Source organism: Eleutherodactylus coqui, chromosome 2, assembly GCF_035609145.1.
Source record: "Eleutherodactylus coqui strain aEleCoq1 chromosome 2, aEleCoq1.hap1, whole genome shotgun sequence".
NCBI lineage: Eukaryota > Metazoa > Chordata > Amphibia > Anura > Eleutherodactylidae > Eleutherodactylus > Eleutherodactylus coqui.
Window position 1 is genome coordinate 108,110,227 of NC_089838.1, and position 20,563 is coordinate 108,130,789.

A 20,563-nucleotide genomic window follows, 5' to 3' on the forward strand; every position below is an offset into this window, starting at 1 on the left:
TGGGCATTAGCCCTTAAAGTAACATTAGCTTCCAAAACTAAATGTAAAACACAGATGAAGTAAAGATCCACACCTCCCCCATATGTGGGCCCCATTTCTTGTTTTGGCCTACAAACACTGTTGCAAAATACTCACAAATGGTCTTTTTGTAGCATTTATTTGCTGTGGTTGAAAGACACTTAGGGATTTTTCACACTAGCATTTTCCTTTCCATTTTACTGTTCCATCTTGGGAACAGCAAAACGGAAGGGGAACGTTTCAGTTTTCCAGCCCAAAAAAGTATTGAGACAGAAGACCTTAAGTAATAATTCATTTCTGTAATTTCCAAATCCATTCCGTTTCTTACACTGGAACAAGAGTGCAGACTGCTACACTTTTATTTCGAGTTACAAAAACGGAATAAACATAAATCCGTTTTTACTTTCATTGTAGCCAATGGTAGAAGAATGAACTTGGAAAACAATGTTTTCACCTCTAGTTTTGTTTCTGAGCGCGCACCACAAGAGGTTCTTCTGCTTACCCCAGGACACATGGTGGTGGCAGCTCTTCAGTGCATGTGGCTCAGTGGTTAGAACTGTTGACATGCACTGCTGGAGTTTTAGGGTTTGTCTCCATGTAGTGAAAAAAGTTGCAAAAAGTTCACAAATTCAACCGTTTCGGAAAATCTGTGCCATAAGGGCTCAGTGACACGGGCGTTTTTTTGTCCAACTTTTTTTTTTTGTGCACACAAAAAAATCGCGTGACCGAAGACCGCATCACGGCTGAAACACTAGGAGCGCTTATCAGCCCAGAGGGCTCCGTCACACGGGCGCTGCCCGCTATCCTCTGCCACAGCTGTGGCAGAGGAGAACGATGTTCGCCCATTGAATTCAATGGAGCCGGCAATACAGCCGGCTCCATTGAAAGCAATGGGCTGCTGGCAAGCGCGTATTAATTTTCGAGGAAGGGCTTCAAATATAAGCCCTTCCCTGAAAACCATCCAGAAAAAGTGTAAAAAATAAAAATAAATATATACTCACCTTTTTGCAGCTGCCGGGGATCAGCTGCGTCCAGCCGGCTCTTCTCCTGAACTGCTTTCTGTAGCATTCAGCAGACGGGTATTTGAAATCCCCGCCTGCTGAATGGGCTGCCTCTGATTGGTCACAGCCCTCAGCCAATCAGTGGCATCTCTCACTCACCCTGGAGGTCTCTTCCAACTCTACCATTCTTTGACATCAAAACATGTCACTGTGGTTTTTAGAGATGGAATTCACATGGAAAATTACCCTAACGCTACTTTCATGCAGTACATAGTCGTTGACAACATTCCATAATGGAAAACCCACAGCAATTACGCAGTAAATATGAAGTGGCCAAATCCACACCTACATGGTATGTAATTGTACATAGATTTTCCAGAAGAAATGCTGCTGTTTTAACCCTTGCATTTCAGGGGTTAAAATTGGCAGCATATTTAAAATATGTAGCGTTTTTCAAAAACGCTGGAAATTTGTTGTAGAAAATTTCCACCTCGTATGAAGGAGATTTTTTAAATCTCTTACACATGCCTGGTACTGTCAGTGCTACGGACCTTCCCCAATTTCTGCATTGGAAAGTCTGCAGCCTTTCCGCCACGTGTGATGGCTGCTTAAGGGACTTTTCACACGGGCAGAATTTGGGTGCAGGATGTACTGCAACACGTGTAAATTTTTTCACCAAAATCTGCATCGCTCCTTCTGGGTTTGAATGTGGAACTAAAAACAGCTTAATTCAGCTGCAATCTTGCAACAAAGTCATGCAGCTCTTGGTGCGTATTTCTGAAGTCGGAGCTTTAGCTTGTTGAAGAGCATACTGTGTCCAGCCCACGAAAAAGGTACTGGAGGCCATCTTCACATATGTTGTAAATGCTGCAAGATTTCCACGGCTGGAATTGCAGGAGAAATTCTGCAACATTTACAGTACAATCTATGTGGAGGGGATTTCAAAAATCTTCTTCACATGCTGTGAAAAAGTTCTACAACAGATTTGCAGCGTTTTTGAAAAATTCTTTAGATTCTAAATCAGCACCGCAAATTGGCCAAATCCGCACTGAGGTTTTCCAGAGTAATTCCTGCGGTTACACTGTGTTTGAAGTAACCCACCTAAGGCCGCCTTGGCACAGCACGGATTCACTGCAGGCATTGTGCAATGGAAAACCCACAGCAATTATGCTGTAAATCCGCAGTAGCCAGATCCACACTTAAGTGGTGCAGATCGGCAGCATTTTTAATTGTTGTGGGATTAATCCTTCTATTTCATGGCATAAATTTTGCAGCTCATTCACATGAGCGCAACAATTATGCATAAGTTAGCCACGCAAAGAAATTGTGGCTAACTGCCCAAAAAAATGCATGAAAGGAGTCCAGAGAGTCCGGAGCATTCACATGATCTGAAGCAGCGTTGCTTAAAAAAAGCGCTGCTGCTCCAGGAGGAGAGAGAGATGGAGGCAACCCTGGGGGAACCTCTCTCTCATTAGGTAGGGCTTTCCTTCATCTCAGCAGGGTGATGGGCTATCTCCACTGCGGGGAGAGAGAGGTCCCCCTGCAAAGGAGAAGAAGGAATCCCCCAGCAGCACAATGCCGGAGTTCCCCTGAAGGGGAGACTAAAGAAATTCCCAGCAGCAGGATGCCAGAGTTCCCCTGCAGGGTGGAATAAGGGGGGATTTGTTTATTCTCCCCTCCAGGGGAACCTCTCTCTCGCCACTATGGGGGAATTCCCCTGCAGCAGGGAGACAGAGGATGGGGATATAAGGGTTCTCCCAGAGATTCTCCCCATAGCAAGGAGAGAGAGGGCAGGGCCAGAGGGCGGTTCACTCTAACCCCCACTCATCCACCCACTCTCCGGGAAGCCCTCTAGCCCCGCACCTCTCTCTCTCTCTCCACTACAGGGATTCACACATTCTCCCCTGCAGGGAAATTCCTTCTCTTCATGCTACTGGGACTTCCTCGTTCTCTGTGCAGGAAGAATGCGCTGCTGTTTTTAAAATTGCTGTGCAGCTGTCTCCAATGTCCCGCTGTAAACTCCTGTTAATCCCCACTGGGAAGAGGAGAAGCCCTGGGGCAGTTAAGGGAACCCCCGGGGAGTCCCCTCATCCACGTGGGGACTAGCAGAAGTTTACAGCAGGACATTTAAAATGTCTTATGTACATAATTGCTGTAATAGTCCGTTCTATATTTCTCTACATTTTAGGATGGATGTGAGGGGTCAGAGGCGTTTGCATGTCCTGCAATTTATCGTCCAGTCTGTGGATCTGATGGTATAACTTATTCCAGCAAATGCATGTTTTGCGCTAAAAAGAAACGGTGAGTACTGCAGAAATCTAATAAAGAAAAAATTTAAAGAGAATGTGTCATAAAAAACATTATGTATACAGCAAATAACCTGTTCTAAAATTCTTTCCGTTCCTTGATCGGACCACAGCCCAGTATCAATATCATGCAGCTCTTTAATGTCAAGGCCCACATGGGCCATTTATGATTCCCTTCTAGCAATCCCCGCGGTAAGAAAACCCTAATGAAGTAGACGCCAATTTTCCCCATTTAAAGGGAAAAAAATCCTTCTGAACTCCTATCTGGCAATCAAACCAATCCTTGGATCACGAACCTTCTAAAGTTATTAGTGATTATAACATGTAATATTGTATCACTCAAGAAAGGTGTCCAGGCCACTCTTAAACTCTTTCATCGAGTTCACCATCACCATGTCCTCAGGCAGAGAGCTCCATAGTCTCACTGCCCTTACAGTAAAGAACCCCCTTCTATGTTGGTGTAGAAACCTACTATCCTCTAGATGTAGAGGATATCTCCTTGTTACAGTCACAGTCCTGGGTATAAATGGATAACGGGAGAGATTGCTATTTTAGAGTGACTACCCACTAGCGTTTTTTTTTCTGCTACGAATTTGCTGCTATTTTTTCTTCCAATTGTTAATGGTACTTTCCAATGTTAAAAACGCAAAGTCGCGTTGCGGTTTTAACATTAGGAAGTCACATTGACAATTGGAAGAAAAAAATAGCAGCAAATTCGCAGCAGAAAAAAAAACTCTAGTGGGTAGTCACTCTTACTGTGCAATCCTTCTACCAGGTCATTAATAAATATATTAAAAAGAACACGTCCATTCACCGACTTTCCACTGAGCTGTTAGAGGGCCGAATGACTGTGATGGGGTGGTGGAGGAGAACAGGACAGAGCAGAAAAGGCTACTATTACAAAGGGCTTTAATTCACTCCGAGTGAGGGCGAACGGACCAGTAGCTACTCAGAGAGTATAATTTTTGTCTCAGTCCTTAACCCACCGAGCAATATCCCTTTTACTTAATAACTTCTGTAGCGTCTTGCTCTATAACAAGTCTGTGGTGGCATTAGTCTTGTCCCTGGCGGTGTGCATAGCTAATATAGTGTTTGAGGCCGGTCTCACTTACAGTCTGCTGCTTGGGAATTGTCTCAATCCAGGTGATTCCCTTAGCCCGTTTCTAGCTGATTAGTCAAGCGGACCTAAGGTGCCTCGTAGCAGTGCTTGCAGTTTCTGTACTCTCTGTAAACCATTGCACTTTCACTACACAGCATCCACAGCAGGTTGAATGTGGCGGCCGATGCTATTTTCTTATAGATGACAGGTTTCTCAGACTCCTGAGTCATGCCATGATGTGTCTGCCTCCTGCTGGCCACCACTGCTCTGCAGACCACAGCGTCTCCTAAAATGGTCTCTTCAGCAGCACCCTCTAACTCAAGGGAACACTCCCTGTTCACATTTGTGGCATCCAATCCATGAGCGTCCTGCTCAGAATACTTAATTCAAATTGTCGTAGAATTTGTCACACGGGCTTAATTGTCTCAAAATTTGTCACATCTCTGTCCATTACCATGGAAACTAGAATTCCCTTACAGAAACATCGGTGCAGTTTACTAATAACGCATTAATCAGTTTCTTAGGCATAGAAGAGGGAAAACTTAAAGAGGAAGTATCATGATGTTAAGTCAACTTTGCTGGCTGCATAGCTCTGCAGCAACAACTTCGCTGAGTCTATCACCAGTTTATTTTTCATGCATCCTTCCATTTACCCAGATGGGCTCTTCTTACGTCTGGCCCCGTTACTGTCAGTGTCAAGTGGGCAGTCCCATTCACGTTCAACGGGTGCTGTGTCCAATTTTTCTAATCTACTTCCTGTGTTTTCTTACTGACTGTGAATTATGGGTGTATTCAGACGGTGCAGATCTTAGAAAATGTGAAACCAAATTAAGTATTGATCGCATTTTCTTGTTTTTAATTGCAGACAGGGGAAGACGGACGTACTGATTGTATCTGAAGGAAAATGCAAACCAAAGGTTTGTTGAATATTCTTATTTTATCAGATGTGTCTTAAGACTGTTAAATTTCACACTTATCATTGGCTGTTAATGCCTCACTCTGTTCCCCATGGATGTTGGGATATGTCATCTACTTTTGAAATCCACAAAGTATTCATACCTTACAGATTTTTCCTCATTTAGATTCTGAAATCCACGTTGCAGAGAAAGGCAATTAACATATTAATTTATATGTGAAATCCGCTGTGGGCTGCACACATGGATTTGCCACATTGACAAAGGATCCGCATTACATCTGCGGCAGGACTCCAAGGCTCAGCCTCTGAGTTGTTGCATGGATTAAACTGTCCGATCCACATTAGAAAAATCCGACACATATCAGACAGTTTCCAGTTGACAATTACTCGTAATGTGACATGACCACTTGCTCGTGCAATATGAAGTGAATAAAACACATTGATTTCAATGTGTGCATTTCCCTCACCCAGAAAAATATGCAGCATGTTCTATTTTCCTGTGCATTTGTGCAAAGAAATAAAACTTATGAAACTAATTAGGCTAATTAGCCATTTCAATGTATGGGACCGTGGCTGCGGGGCTTCTTTGCTCACACAAAAAGTACAGTAAAAAATGAAGTCGCGCATGCAAAGATGCATTGCCCAATGTGCAAAATCCGCATATGCTTGTGTGAATCCAGGCTTAGAACTCCTTCAGAAGAGTGCTAATTTAGCACTTGAGTGGCACTTGAAAAGAGCGCTTCTATAGGAGCCAATGGGTTCCTATAGAAGTGTTCACAGGAGCGCTTCTAGGCGTGCTGAATCGACGCACCAAACAAAAGATAGGACATATGAGTGCAAACTTGCACGTCGGTTTCAAGGTGTGTGCAATGATAGGACGTGCTTTCCATCAGATGTGGAACATGTGAATGTCCCAGGGATCTTATTGTCCTGCTGTGTGTTGGGGATTTGTATCCTGTCCGTTGTCAGTACATTACGGGGATAAGTTCCTTGTTGTGTGTCAGAGGAACTTATCCCTGACACACAAAATTTTATACACTTCCCATCTGATGTTGTGTACCTGATCCTGTGTAGTAAATGTCCTGTTGGGGGCCTTTAAGTTGGAGACACAGGACAAAAACTTAAAGCGAGGATGAGATCTCATCATCACACAATTAAAGAAAGAAAGACAGATTTACCTGTGGCTAAACACTTTTCTAGTCACGGACACAACATAGAACACATGAAAGTTCTTATACCTAAAGGCAATTTCAAATCACAAATCCATAGAAGAATTTGGGAGTACAAATGTAAAACAACTTTTGACACTTTAGACCATTAGAGGGTTAAATTCTTCATGAGAAATCAGGTGTGACTGGGAAGTATGAGAAATCTATAGCAGAGATAACACTGCTGGCCTGGTGACCTCCCAACACTAATTCAGGGACCACAAAACCAAGTCTGTGCCTTGTCATAAGTATGTGTGTATAAATATGCATGCCTCTTTGGATCTGTTTCATTTAAGACTGAAGCAGAACCATGTGTATTTCTGTTAGCCATTAAAAGGTATCATATCTACAAGATTACGTGGTTTCTCTTGCTGGGAACAATCACATTTTGCTCTACTGGCTAACACAGTACAAAACTTTTTTCATTAAGCGTGCCTTCACCCTAGTGAGAAAATCACGTGATCTTTTCGCGATGCGAGAGTGAGTGAAAACGCATGACTACGAAACCAATGATTTTCATTTCTATTTGCGATGCTGTGTGAAAACTACTTGCAGCATGTCCTATCTTTTTGTGATATCGTCCATTGTTTTCAATGTGGCCAGAAGCAGCAACGCCCGCCCTATGGAATACAATGGGAGAACTCGGCGATCCTCTGCCATAGCCGTGACACCCGCAGCGGGGGATTCCTTCAGCCCCGCAGTGAGGCAAGGCTGTTTCCACATGAAAATGCCTCACATCCACTTTCACGTAGATTGTGAAGGTGATATCAGACGGTGAATCATGGCCCAATATCGTCCATGCCAGTATGAAGAGCCCTAAGGCTGGATTCTTTATTTTAATCAAAAATTGCATTTTTTTTAAAAATTTTTATGCAGTGGCTTTTTAAGGCAAAAAGCTCTGCATCCAGTGGTCTGTTGTAGGTTAATAGTAAAAAGACCCCACAATATTTTTTTTGTATTTTTTGCAGTAGTGTTTTTTTCTCACTTGTATTACATTTTTTTTGTTCCATGGCATTTTTTCTAACTCACATCATGCTCTTAGTCTGGCTTTTTTCCTGCTATTTTCCCATTGGATTCTAAAGAAAGAAAACACAATTTTTCCTAAAAAAACGTGAAAAACACTAGGAAAATTGTAGGTGTCACTCAAAAAATGAAGGACTTTTCTTTTGTTTAGGGCTTCTACTGACTAATGTTTTTTTAACGCTGCGATATCACGGCGTTTTTTTAATGTAAATGTCAGTGGGACTTTCTAATGTTAAAATTGCATCACACAAAAATCGCAGAAGCACAAACTTGCAATTTTTGTGCAATGCGATTTTAACATTAGAAAGTCCCATTGACATTCGCATAAAAAAACGCAGCGATATCGCAGCATTAAAAAAACGCAAGTGGGTAGAAGCCCTTACCTAAATACTGTGAGGAAAAATGGCTACGTCTGTGCCTCGTGGGCGAGATTCTTTAAATTTTGTCACCATGGTCTGTAATGTAAATGCTGTAGAGCCTCCATACGGAAAAAAAAACGTAGCATATCTGCCCCGTGTGAACCCCTGAAGGGTGTATTCACCTGGTGGAATTCTCTGCTGAATTTTCCATGTCAATTCCGCCTTCAAAAAACAACATCAAAACATGTTCCTTCTTGATGCAGAAATGCAATTTTCCACTTCAAAATTCTGCACATGGATTTTGCCCATCGACGGGGTTAAATCTGCACATGAACCTGCGCCAAAACTGCGGGAGAGTCACAAATTTTGAAGAGATTTTTAGAAGCGGATTTCATGTGGAAAATTACTCTAACACCACTTTCAAGTAGTGCGTAATTGTTGAGGACCTCCCATAACAGAAAACCTGCAGCAATTACACAGTCAATATGAAGTGACCAATATCGCACCTAATGGGGATGTATTTTGCTGTGGATTTACTGGAGAAAATCCTGCGGTTTTAACCCTAGCATTTCAAGGGTTGAAATCTGCAGCATAAATAGGCATGCTGCGTATTTAAAATATACAGTGTTTTCCAAAATCACTGCAGTTTTTTTGTAGAAAATTTCTGCAGTTTGTGAAGGAAATTTCTAAAATCTCTAGATGCCTTGTATTGTAAATGCTGCGGAATTTCCGCTGTGATTCTTGCAGCAGATGTTTCGCAGCATTACTGGCCCATGTGAAGGCGGATGAGGGGGGTTTGCTGTAGTTTTGCAGGGCTGTGTTGGTAGTGAGTTGGAAATAAACAACTTCTTAATTCTAAGGAATTGATTTCACTTCTGTACAGAATTGCTGTAATAGTCCGTTCTGTATCTCTCTTCTTTTTAGGATGAATGTGAGGGATCAGGGGTTATATGTCCTTTTATTTACCGTCCAGTCTGTGGATCTGATGGTGTTACCTATCCCAACAAATGCATGTTTTGCACTACTAAGAAACAGTAAGTACTGCAGAAATCTAACACATAAAGAAAACAATTAAAGAGAATGTGTCATTAAAAACTTGATATACATAAATGTTTTTGTGTAAACATTTTTATTTTACATTTTTAGTAACATAATATGTTTGGTAGAAAAAAGACACATGTCCATCCAGTTCAACCCCCCCCCCTCCCTGCCCAAAGTTAAACCACGGGAAGAGGAAAAAAAAACTGTGAAGTATAGGCAAATTATCCACATTTAAGGGAAAAAATTCTGTCCAGGTCCCTCTTAAATTCGTTTATTGAATTCGCCATCACCATGTCCTTAAGGAGACTGTTCCATAATGTCACTGCTCTTACAGTAAAGAACCCCCATTCTATAAGGAAACTATAATAACAATTTTACCTCTACTGTGTTTTGCAATCATTCCTTGTTGGGGCTTATAAATACTGATGCAAAATTCTGACCAAAATATGGCCTGTGAAAGTAGCGTTACTGGGAGGGACATAGGAAAGTCTGAAACTAGAAACCTGTCGCAAACTCCATATCAGGGGGGCTTGAATGAATCAATAAATTATTATTGCATTCTTAACCCCTTCATTTCCCAGGAAGCATACATCCTAGGTGCACAAGATTAATATGTTGCAAGCTTAGAAGTCAGGTGATTTTGACACCTGATAGCCAACCACAACTGCCATGATCTCAGTTTATGCCGATGCCAGCTGTTAGCCTTTTAAATGCCACTGTTAGTTCTGAGATTCTAAACTGCCATCTGGCTGTTATAGAAGCCAGGAGCCTTCTAAATGCCCACAGGGCTGCCATATATTTCTGCCTACTAAGATGTGCCTGATGCATATCTTAATAGATCGCCTGCATAAATACCTTATACTGCAATACTAATATTGGGTTTAAGCGATCAAATAATCGCAAGTTTAAGTCCCCTAAGGGCAACTAAAAAACCAAAGCAAAAACAAGTGAAAAAGTTTTTTATTGTAAAAAATAAAAGAATATTAAAAGTCTGAAAACCACCCTATTTCTGTATCTATAATAAAAAAGCCCCAAACATATTTGGTATCGCCACTTCCATCCAAGTCTGACCTATCAAAATAAAGCATTTTTTATCCTGCATGGTGAATGTCATCAGTAAAAAAAACTGCAATGCCAGAATTGCACTTTTTTTTTGGTCACCTAGTCTCCAAGAAAACGTTTAATAAAAAGCAATCAAAAAGTAGCATTTATACCAAAATGATATCAATGGAAATGACAAGTTGATCTGCAAAAGAACAAGCAACCTCATCGACAGAAAGATAAAGTTATGGCCATCAGAAGAAATTGCCAGAAAGTGCATCTTTTTTTTCTAAGATTTCAATTTTTAAAAGGAGTATAGTGGGAAAAAATTTTTTGGTGTCATCTTAGTCATACTGCCACACAAAATAAAGTTAGCAAGTCCTTCTTGACACAGTGTGTATGCTGTAGAAATAAGACAACCCCCCTCCCCCTCAATAATGGCAAAATTGTGCTATTTTTTCCCTTTTCACAGCACTTAGAAATTTTTAAAAGTTTTTCAGTACATTAAATAGTACCATTGAAAAATAGAACTCATCCCGCAAAAAAACAAGCGCGCAGATGGCTATGCCAATGGAACAATAAAACTTTCATGATTTTTTTTTTAAGTGGGGAAGAGAAACCAAAAATGTCAACAAGGAATTCTTAAAACCCAAAGTAACAACTAATATATAGACAAAGCATTTTTTTTTTCATGTCAAATTCTTTAAGTTTATAAGAAGAAATGCTTATTTTTTTTCTTTAACCCCTTCCCGCTCCAAGGCGTAAGTTTACGTCCTGGCAGCGGGGTACTTCCCGCAACAGGGCGTAAACTTACGTCCTGGGGATAGTGCGAGATCAGTTATGATCTCGCACTACCCCGCAGCGGGAGCCGGCTATCAGTCACAGCTGGCCTCCCGCTGCAACAGCGGGGGTGCATTGGAGATGCGCCCCCCCCCCGCTGTTAACCCCTTCCCTGCTGAGATCTATGTAGATTGCGGCATGGGAGGGGTTCACAGAGAGAGCGCGCTCCCTCTGTGACCTCACCGGACTCTCGCGATATAATCACAGAGAGCCCAGCCTGTTGCCATGGCAACAGGACGCCAGACACTGGCGTCCTGTATTGGCATACCCTGTGATCGCTGTATAAGCGATAAGGCATGGCAGGGCAGTAGCTCTGCCATGCCTTATCACAGAGATCATCAGTCCAGTGTTGTAACTCCCCCAGGGAGACACAAATTGTGTAAAAAAAAATAATAAAAATGAATAAAAAAGAAAAATATAAAAAAAAGTTTAAAAAAACAACCTTTTTTAATGCTTTTTCTCATATTAGCATAAAAGGTAAAAAAAAATTTAAACGCCACATATTTAGTATTGTCGCATCCATAACGACACGTACAATAAGTTGCACAAGCTTTTGACTGTGCACGGAAAAAACGTTTAAAATGCTAAAAAACTAAGGCAAAATGCAAATTTTTAGCATTTTGCCTCACTAAAAACGCAATAAGGCCTTAGTCACACGGGCGTTTTTTGCTGCGATTTGCGGATCGCATGACAGATGCGCATCCGCAAATCGCGTGACCGGGGCCGAAAAATCTGCTCCTAGCCGTGTTTCAATAGAAACTCACCAGGTGAGTATATATATATTTTTTGTTTTTACACATTTCTGGATGAATTTCCGGCAAGGGCTTATATTTTTAAGCCCTTCCCGAAAAAACTCATCGTGCGATCGCCGGCAGCCCATTGCTTTCAATGGAGCCGGCTATATTGCCGGCTCCATTGAATTCAATGGGCAAACATCATTCTTCTCTGCCACAGCTGTTACAGCTGTGGCAGAGGAGAATGATTTGTCTAGTATATGTTCTCAATTGGGTCGGCGCTGCTGCCGTCGGCCCCATTGAGCGCATATAGAGAAGAGAACAGGAATCGCAGATAGGTGCGATCTGCGATTTCTGTTCTATAATTTATCGGACGAGCGCATAAAAAGTGCTCATGTGTCCGATACCATTGCAAAGCAATGGTTTTATGAAATCGCCGGACGCATGCGCATGCGCAAATCGCGCAAAAAAACGCCCGTCTGACTGAGCCCTAAAAGTGATCAAAAATCTGTATGTAGGCCAAAATGGTACTAATAAAAACTACAGTGTGTCTCACAAAAAATAAGCCCTCATAGAGCTCCGTACATAAAAAAAATTAAAAAGTTACAGGACTTTGAATGCAGCAATTTAAAACAAAAAAAAAAAGATTTCCAAAAAAAAGGTTTTTATTGCAGAAAAGTGGAAAAACCTGAAAAAAAGTAAGAATTTTGGTATCGTTGTAACCGTACTGACCCGTAGAAAAAATGTATTGTGTCATTTATGCTGCATGATTAACACTGTAAAAAAAAAAAAAAAAATCTATGGCAGAATTGATGCGTTTTCTCTCCGTTATCATTAAAAAAAAATTTACAATATAGTTAAAGGGGTTGTCCCGCGGCAGCAAGTGGGTCTATACACTTCTGTATGGCCATATTAATGCACTTTGTAATGTACATTGTGCATTAATTATGAGCCGTACAGAAGTTATCAAAAGTTTTATACTTACCTGCTCCGTTGCTGGCGTCCTCGTCTCCATGGTGCCGACTAATTTTCGGCCTCCGATGGCCAAATTAGCCGCGCTTGCGCAGTCCGGGTCTTCTGCTGTCTTCAATGGGGCCGCTCGTGCAGAATGCCAGCTCTGTGTAGCTCCGCCCCGTCACGTGCCGATTCCAGCCAATGAGGAGGCTGGAATCGGCAATGGACCGCACAGAAGAGCTGCGGTCCACGGAGGGAGCAGACCCCGGCGGCCATCTTCAGCAGGTGAGTATGAAGACGCCGGACCGCCGGGATTCAGGTAAGCACTCTCCGGTTTGTTTTTTTAACCCCTGCATTGGGGTTGTCTCGCGCCGAACGGGGGGGGGGGGGGGGGGGGGTTAAAAAAAAAAAAAAACCCGTTTCGGCGCGGGACAACCCCTTTAATGTACCCAAAAGTGGTACCGATAAAAACTACAGTTTGCTACGCAAAAAACAAGCCCTTATACGGCCGCATCGATGGAAAAATAAAAAAGTTATGACTTTTGATAAATGGAGATGAAAATCCGCCAAAAATCGTTGCGTCTTTAGGCCCAAAATAGGCCATGTCCTTAAGGGGTTAACTAGTTGTAGCTATTCATTTTTTATTTTTAAGAACTTTCCTGGAAGCGGGCTGCCGACGGTGGGCAGGGAGCGGCGGAGGAGAGCGGGGAGGAACGGAGGGGAGATCTCTCTCTCCCTCTCTCCCCCCGCTCCCCCCTGCTCACTGCCGCAACTCACTTCTCTCCCGCGCCGGCAACCAAACCTTTTCTTCCGAACAGGCAGGTTCTCACTAAGGACAATGCTCGATCGAGTAATTTTCCTTAGCGAGTATGCACGCTCATCTCTATTCAATATGTTTTGCATAGAAATTACAACTTGTGTCGCAATAATCTGGTCTCCTACATCTGTATTGTTCAAAAAATAAAAAAAGGTTGTGAGTGGATAGCAGGAAGGCAGAATAGAAACAATTTTTTTTACAGGATATGAGATAATTTTCTGATCAGTGGGGGTCTGACCGCTGGGATCTCAAGAGCAGGGATCCTGAAAATCCCCACATGAATGAAGCACCTCTACTCCTATCATTTCAATGCAAGTGCTTTTTCCCATACCTATTTAATGGACTCTGACCGATCAGAAAGTTATTTCCTACTCTGTATATAGGGGATAACTTTCTATATTGGCACAATCTCTTTAAGCACAAAAAATTGTCTGGGTTCTTAAGGAGCTAAAAAAAGCCAATAAATGCAATGACTGGAGAATTGATAGAAAATTATAATATTTGATTACAAATAGAGATGAGCGAACGTACTCGGTAAGGCTGATTTCGCAATCGAGCACTGCGATTTTCGAGTACTTCACTACTCGGGTGAAAAGATTCGGGGGTCGCCGGGGGGCGTGGCGTGGTGGAGCGGGGGGTAGCAGCGCGGAACAGAGGGGAGCTCTCTCTCTCTCTCCCTCTTCCCCCCACTCCCCTCTGCAATCCCCCGTTCACCCACGGCGCCCCCGAATCTTTTCATCCGAGTAGTGAAGTACTCGAAAATCGCGGTGCTCGATTGCGAAATCAGCCTTACCGAGTACGTTCGCTCATCTCTAATTACAAACAAAATAGTTGCATGCCACATGTTAGCAGCATATCATGTGATCTGTACTAAGATTTCATAAACAGATTTGTCAGTCTGTTGAAAAATGTGATGCTACAATAATCTAATAATTCTCCTGATACAAATAATGCTATTCCTTGAGGAGTCTCTGCATCCCTCCGTTTTTATCTTCCACTCCCTTATACTTTGTGTTCTTAACTTTTTTCTTGAACCCTTCTTTTTTCACTATCTTTCTTTGCTTCTTGCATGTTTGTACGTACAAATATTCCTGTTGTTTTCTTGCCTTGATCTCAGAGTGCATCTCAAATTTTTTCATCACCTTTTGAAGAAATTATTGGTATAGCTGGTTTTTTGGCCGACTTACTTGAAAGAAGATCTTGATTAATCCATTAAGGAACAAGCACTGTAAATTTATAGCGCTTGGTCCCGGGCTTAAAGCTCAGCCGTATGTAAAATTATGGCTGGGATTAAAGCCTCCTGCTTTCACAATCAATCAGAAGCAGGACGAGTTGTCAGCTGTTTGTCACAGTTGATGATCTGGAGGAGGAGGGAGAAATAAAACAATATATACATAAGAAAGAAAATAACCCCAAACTGTCGCTATATGTGCCCTGTAGTCCAAAACCATACATATTATATATCAAAATGTCCAAAACAAAAAGAGGAACCCATTCCCATATTTTATTTTAGCGTAAATATATTAATAAAAAAAATAACTATAAATTTAAAAAAATAACTTTTTTTTTAGCTTTTTACCCCCAATAAAACTAAAAAACTGAAAAAAGTCAGTGAAAAAGATACTTTAAAAATAGCCCTATATGTCACGGGAAACAAAATGCAGAAAAAATAATTTTGGTAGCTAAAGGAAAAAAAACGGGGAGTAAAACCGCCACATGGGTAAAATCCCTAAAAAGCGTCTGGTCCCTGAGGTACAAAACAGCCTGGTCCTTAAGGGGTTAAGGACTTCTATATACTGTTTAACATCTGTGAGTCCAATATTGTTTGACCTAAACTCATCTATTTTACTATTCTGTATAATTGTTAATATTTGAAAATTTCCTAAAGTAAAGAATTTCTAAAAAAAAAAAAAACCTGTGATGCTGAAACTTTCTTTTTGTATCCTATTTTGCAGGAAAGCTGAGCTGACACTTGTATCTGAAGATGCATGTCCAAAGTGAGTGATTAATCGAAGCAGCATATTACATGTCATGTGAAGACCAAAACTGCAATAAAAGGAAATGCATAACATGGATTGTATTAAATCTTGTCATTTGCAATCATTACAAATAAAAAGGACACTTAAAATTTCACAATGAGTTTTCCTAATACAATAATCCTAAACTAAAGGCAGTGAATTATCCTCCACAGAAGACCGCTAGTTTACTATGTCTGTTATGGTTTCTCATTATTATTATTATTATTGTTATTATTCTTAAAAAATGCATTAAATTGCACAGAAATAGATTTATTTAACATACATACTGTATGTTGTGAGTAATATTGTTTATTGCCAAAAGAATATACCGCAAACACATACACTGTATATACCGATCAGTCATAACTAGAGAGAACCAAGCACACTCGCCTGAGCTTGATGTTCGTTCAAGCATTAGGGTACTCGAGATGCTCGTTACTCGAGACGAACACCACGCGGTACTCGAGTCAATTGCATTTCCTTCCCCGCATGTTTAGCGCCATTTTCTAGCCAATAAATCTGCGGGGAAGGCATTACCACTTCCTGCTGTGACGTGCCAGCCCTATCCCACCCCACAGTAGTGAGTGACTGGGCCGATCAGGTGACCGCCGAGCACTTAAACTGGTCCCACCCGAGGCTCGCCTCAGACGCATGCTGGCAGAGGTTAGAGATAGTGCTGCAGCTGATATAGGGACAGTGTTAGAGTAGGATCACTACTCACTCTTCATAGTGTGCATTACTGTTGTGGCTGGCTGGGAGCAGTAGTGCACCATTTTTTTTTTTTCATCTCAGGCAGTGCAGGCCATTTCACCTATAGCGTTCTCAGTCTGCAGTGCATTACGCAGAGTTTAAGGACAGAACTGCTTATATAGGGAAAGTTTTACAGTCATGATCCTCTGTGCAAGAACCCCAACGGTCCTTCTTATGGCTACTGCTCACCGTGTGCATTATAGTTGTGGCTGGCTGGGAGCAGTAGTGCACCATTTTTTTTTATTACCCATCTAGCACTGTGCAGAGCCTTTCAGTTATACCGTTCTCAGTCTGCAGTGCATTAGATCAAGGTCTCACCGCGGAATAATACTGTAATATTTCCTGGGCCACTGCAAACTATTTCAGTTATACCATTCCCAGTCTGCAGTGCATTACGCAGAGTTTAGGGACAGAGCTGCTTATATAGGGAAAGTTTTACAGTCGTAATCCTCTCTACAAGAACCCCCATGGTCCTTCTTAGGGCTACTGCTCATTGTGTGCATTATAGTTGTGACTGGCTGGGAGCAGTAGTGCACCAATTTTTTTTGTTACCCATCTAGCCCTGTGCAGAGCCTTTCAGTTATACCGTTCTCAGTCTGCAGTGTATTAGATCAAGGTCTCACCGTGGAACAGTACTGTAATATTTCCTGGGCCACTGCAAACTATTTCAGTTATACCGTTCTACAGTATGTCTGCAGTGCATTAGACAGAGGTCTCACTGCTAAAAAGTACTGTAATATTTCCTGGGCCACTGCAAAGTATTTCAGCTCTGCCCTTGTGCAGAGCATCTCACAATACCCTTTTCTTGGGGGGGTTGAGATAGCCACAGTTACCAGCACTATCCGCTGACTTTAGAGTCTTTTCCACTCCATACAGCATCTCCTATCTACAAGTCTCTGTGTGTGGTGAATTAGCCACAGTTGTCACCGCTGTACAGTGGGATAATTTATTTGGGCCCTGCTCTATCCTTAATCTGCCATGATGAGGAGTAGGGGTAAGGGTCGAGGACCCTCACGTGGATGCGGGCGTCCGAGTGAGGGTGTGGGCACAGGCCGAGTTCCTGGGCAGGGTGAATCACAGCCGGCTGCTGAGGGATTAGGAGAGATGCAAGTTTCTGTGGTCCCCAGCTTCATATCACAATTTATGGGTCCGCATGGTAGACCTTTATTACAAACAGAGCAGTGTGAGCAGGTCTTGTCGTGGATGACAAAAAAGCAATGTATCGACCACCCAGTCTTCTACACAGTCCACTACTACTGGCCTAGGGACTGCAACTCTGAATCCCCCAACTGTTTCCCAAAACACACCCTCGCGGCAAGCCTCCGTGCAGAGGGCTAGGTGTTCAAAGGTGAGGATGTTTTTTAGTGAGTGCAGACGACCAACGAACTGTTGTGTGCAATCTGTGTCGCACCAAGATCAGCTGGGGAGCCACCACTCCCAGCCTCACCACTACTAGCATGTGCAGGCATGTGATGGCCAAGCACCCTACAAGGTGGGACAAAGGCCATTCACCACCTCTGGGTCACCCCACTACCTCTTCCCCTGTGCCACAACCTGGGCCACAGATCCAATCCCACTTCCAGGACGCAGGCACGAGCGCCTCCTGGCCTGCACCCACACCCTCACCTCCACTGTCCTCCACTCCATCTAGCAATGTCTCTCAGCGTAGTGCTTAGCTGTCACTAACACAAGCGTTGGAGCAAAAGCAGAAATACGCCGCCACCCACCTGCATGCACAAGCTTTAAATGTGCACATTGCCAAATTAATCAGCTTGGTGATGCTGGCATACAGGCTTGTGGAAACATAGGCTTTTAAAAACATGATGGTGGCGGTCCCACGCTACTCGGTCCCCAGTCACCACTATTTTTTCCTGGCGTGCCATCCCCGCCCTACTCCAGCACGTCTCCTGCAACATAAATCGCGCCCTCACTAACGCAGTTACTGGGAAGGTCCACTTAACCACGGACACGTGGACAAGTACTGGCGGGCAGGGACACTATATCTCCCTGACGGCACATTGGGTGAACTTGGTGGAGGCTGGGACCAAGTCAGAGCCTGGGACCGCTCACGTCCTACCCACACCCAGAATAGTGGGTCCTACCTCGGTGCTGGTATCTGTGGCGTTTTATGCCACCTCCTCCAAACCCCCCCTCCTCCTCCGCCACTTTTACCTCTCAATTAAGAAGTGTAAGCACGTTGCAAACAGTCGGTACCACGCGGCGCGGTGGGCAAGCGTCAGCAAGCCGTGCTGAAACTAATCAGCTTAGGTGACATGGCCCCGAACTGTTCCAGGGTCTGATAAAGCAGAGCGACCTCTGGCTTTCGCTGCTGAGCCTCCAACCGGGCATGGTCGTGTGTGACAACGGTCGTAACCTGGTGGCGGCTCACCAGCTTGGCAGCCTCACACACGTGCCATCCCTGGCCCACGTCTTCAATCTGGTGGTTCAGTTGTTTCTGAAAAACTACCCCCACTTGTCCAACCAGCTCGTCTGTGCACATTTCCGCAAGTCTACTACGGACGCTGCCACCCTGAGGACCCTGCAACGTCGGTTTCAGCTGCCAGAGCACCGGCTGCTGTGCGACGTGCCCACGCACTGGAATTCTACACTGCACATGTTGGCCAGGCTGTACGAGCAGCGTAGAGCAATAATGGAATACCAGCTGCAACAGGTGGTTTCACAAATCATCCCCTCTGCGGAGCATCGGTCCCATAAAAAATGCTCGAGTCTCCCATTGACTTCAATGGGGTTCATTACTCGAAATGAGCTCTCGAGCATTACGAAAAGTTTGGCTCGAGTACCGAGCACCCGAGCATTTTGGTGCTCGCTCATCTCTAGTCATAACATTACAAACATCTCATTGAAATTGTGTAGATCGACAGCATACAGTTCAAAACAACTGGAACCCATCAAGGCATAACCTTCACAAGACCTCGGAAGATGTTCTGTGCTATCTAGAACCAAAATGTTGACAGCACATCTTGTAATTCTTGTTAGTTGTGAAGTAGGACCTCAATGGATCAGACTTGTATCTCCAGCACATCCCACAGATGCTCCATTGGATTGAGATCTTACGTATTGGGAGACCAAGAAGGGGTGCCGCCAGCCTTTATACTCCACGATCTGAAGTGTGAAAAAAACCACTAATTTTACAGGGATTGAAAATGCCAATACACTAGATACCAAAACACATATTTGAACTATTGAGATTTGTCTAAGGTGACGGAGTAATAGTGCCCTAGTAGTGGCCCTAATAGTAAGTGTACCATTTAGTAGTTCCAATACTAATAGTGACCCTCTTAATGGCCCCTGCAGTAATACTTACCTGTTAGTGGCCCCAATAGTAATAGTGGCCCTGTTAGTAGCTTAAGTAGTAAGTAACCCCCCAAACAGTGGACCCAGTGGTAATAGTGTCCCCCATAGTGGTGCCAGTAGTAAAAGTAACCCCTATAGTGTATCTCCAGTCAGACATCAACCAGACAAGCATTTAACTCACTTGGTCTGTATTCCTAGTCCAGCTTCTGCCACCGCTGTAATTAGTGTGGCCTCTAAGCTCTCCAGCCCTGCACCTGTGTTCCTGCCACGGACCGAATCTATGGACCAAGTGAGCTAAGTGCTTGTCTGGTTAGTCCCCAGCTGGATCACAGGTGGCAAATATTTTTTCCTGGCCAATAATATGGCTGGTAAAAAGGAAATACCGGATAGACAGCAACCCTACTGTCGCTTCTCTGAGGTCCGGAAGACCATTGCCTAGTAAGGGCGCCCTTCAATCACAGTCCAAGCCTTGAACTCTTTTCCACTTCTCTCAAACTACTACTAAACAGTTTTTTCACAGAAAAAAAAAGTGGCATGCTCCATTTTAACGGGGATCACACGTGCGGGGGCTCATAGAGCTCATATCTCAATTGATTTCCTGCATGAAAAAAAAGGCAATTATAATGCATCCGCAGCAGAAATCTGCAGTAGAAATCCGCACGGGTCTCATTTTCTACGAGGATATGAGGCCTGCGGGCTAATGCCCATGGACAGATTTCTGATGCGTTTCCTGTGGTGGAAATCTGCAGTGGAATTCTGCAGCCATTAGGTTCAATTGAGCCTAATAGCTTTCCTGCTGCCAATGCTCACATGCGAAATTTTGCTGTGGATTTCCGCTGCTGGAAAAAATTGCGGCATGTTCTATTTCACCGCGGATTTCCGCAGCGGGAGATCTCCATTTATATGGTATTAATGGAGACTGTGGAAATCCGCTGCAGAATTCGGTGATCACTCGCGTTTTTAAACGCCGTACTCCCGCAGTGGAAATCCGTGGCTGAATTCCGCGATGCTCGTGGGCATGAGCCCATAGGAAAGTATGGGCTCTACATACATGCGATTTGTAACACTGTCACATCGCTACAAAATTGTGCTACAAAATCGCCCGTGCGGATACAGCCTTAAT